General features: G+C 41.2%; 1 pseudogene; it reads left to right on the top strand.

Annotated features, from left to right (window-relative positions):
- Positions 1 to 2,500, top strand: part of LOC142919117 (28S ribosomal RNA) — a 10,633-nt pseudogene that overhangs the window by 5,054 nt on the left and 3,079 nt on the right.

Genomic DNA, 2,500 nt, shown 5'->3' with positions numbered 1-2,500 from the left:
TGTACGACCTCGTTCAAAAGCAATGGCGAGTCGACTCGAGAAATTAGCATACGTGTTGGTGTCAAACAGGGTGACCCCATGTCACCCCTGCTCTTCAATCTTGCCATGGACCCTTTGATATGCACCCTAGAGTCACACGGAGTTGGGTACTCCATTGATACCGACCACGTGACAGCTCTTGCGTTTGCTGATGATTTGGTGTTGGTGAGCGAATCTTGGGTTGGTATGGCCGCCAATCTAGCGATCTTGGAATCATTTTGTGGGCTATCGGGATTGGAGGTTCAGGCCAGAAAGTGCCAGGGCTTCATGATAAGCCCAACCAAAGATTCATATACGGTGAACAACTGCGACCCATGGACTATCAAAAATAAAGATGTCCATATGATCCAACCTGATGAATCAACGAAATACCTTGGTCTGAAAATTGGCCCTTGGACTGGCACTATACAGCCTGATCTACATTGTCAGCTAAAGACATGGATCTCGAAAATCGATGAGGCGCCTCTGAAGCCAACTCAGAAGGTTGAACTACTCAATGCCTATGCCCTACCCAGATTGTTATATCCTGCAGACCACTCGGACTGCAAGCAATCAACTCTCCGTGGGTTGGACCAAGAGATTAGAAAGGCGGTAAAAGGATGGCTCCACCTTCCCGCTTCAACTTGTGATGGACTGTTATATGCCAGAGCCCGAGACGGAGGCCTTGCCATCTTGAAACTGGAAAAAACAATCCCTTCGGTTCAAGTTAGAAGGCTGCAACGTATAGCAAACTCGTCCGATGCTATCACCCGTAATATTGTGTCCTCGCATGGTATGGAGGAAGAATACCGTAATTTGTGGGTACGAGCAGGGGGTGACAGTGATGCAATCCCAACATTCGTTATCAGGGAATCGGTGTCAAAAGAACCTGTATATCCGAGACCCTGCGATTGGAGGGAGCATGAATTTCAGAGATGGTGCGAAAAGCCGGTTCAAGGAAGGGGCATTGTAAACTTTGCGCATGATAGAATCAGTAATGCTTGGTTGAGGCCATGGTGCGGCTTTAAACAATGCTTCTTTATCGCAGCACTACAACTAAGGGCAAATATTTACCCAACAAGAGAAAGCTTGAACAGAGGCAGAGATGGGGCCTTACGTTCCTGCAGGAAATGCTCTGCCAGACTCGAGTCCCTTTCGCACATTCTCGGTCAATGTCCTGCAGTACAGAAAGCAAGAATTGCGCGACATAACAAGATCAGTAACATTCTGGCAGACGAAGCGGCTAGATTGGGCTGGTCTGTATACAAAGAGCCACGGTTCATATCCGAGACGGGAGAGATGAGAAAGCCTGACCTCGTGTTTGCAAAAGATGAGGAGGCGGTTGTGATCGATGTCACCGTCCGTTTTGAGCTTTCAAAGAATACCTTGTCAGATGCTGCCTCGCACAAAGTTTCGTACTATACCCCTCTTGGTGATCAAGTCAAAGTGCTGACGAAGGCTAGCAAGGTCACATTCTTTGGATTCCCGGTTGGGGCAAGAGGAAAGTGGCCCCTTGAGAATAACGAGGTACTTACCTCCCTGGGCCTGACCAAACCCAGAACGACATCACTGGCCAAGATGATTTCCCGCAGAACGCTGCTTTTCTCTCTTGATATTCTGAGAATGTTCTGTGGAAATTATGCGGTCTATGAACAGTCATAGACAACCTCCGAAACAAATAATAGTTTTGTTTTAAGATGTCATTTGTTTTAGATTGATTTTGTTATTTTCGAAGGTGAAGTCGGTTTTTATTTCATTTTACTATTTTCCACAATTTAGATTGTTATTTTCCAAGACGGAGTCTTGGTTCTTTTTTTTATTGTTAGTTTTTTTTTTTTTTTTTTTTAACACGTCGTATTTGTTACTTTAGAGCTTAGAGGGGACTTTATTTTCGCCTTACTATTTTCTGCCTACAAAGAAGATTAAAAATAAGCTTTTTTCAAGATGGTTTTGTTATTTTCCAAGGTGAAGTCTTGGTATTCTTATTTTACTATTTTCCATAAAGAAGACCATTCTTTTAGATTTTGTTATTTTCCAAGACGAAGACTTGGTATTTTTATTATATTGCTATTTTTTACACGAAGCTTATTCAAGAGCACTTATATAGATTAGACTTTGTTATTTTAATTCTTTATTTTTGGACTACATCAGTTCGAGAGTCCTGTAACTTACTATTTTCTGCCTACAAAGAAGATTAGAAATAAGCTTTATTTAAGATGTTTTAGATTAGATTTTGTTATTTTCCAAGGTGAAGTCTTGGTTTTTTATTTTACTATTTTCCACAAAGAAGACTTTTCTTTTCTTTTAGACTTTGTTATTTTCCAAGACGAAGACTTGGTATTTTTTTGCTATTTTTTACAGGAAGCTTTATTCAAGAGCACTTATATAGATTAGACTTTGTTATTTTAATTCTTTATTTTTGCACTACATCAGTTCGAGAGAAGACTACAAACCAGCTTTATTTAAGATGTTTTAGATTAGA

The sequence above is a fragment of the Petromyzon marinus genome, unplaced genomic scaffold, assembly GCF_048934315.1.
Source record: "Petromyzon marinus isolate PM22_M1 ecotype Great Lakes invasive population unplaced genomic scaffold, UKy_Petmar_22M1.pri1.0 PM_G_Scaffold_6, whole genome shotgun sequence".
NCBI classification, from domain to species: domain Eukaryota; kingdom Metazoa; phylum Chordata; class Hyperoartia; order Petromyzontiformes; family Petromyzontidae; genus Petromyzon; species Petromyzon marinus.
The sequence above is the reverse complement of the archived record's forward strand: the minus strand, read 5'-3'. Positions and strand labels throughout refer to the sequence as shown.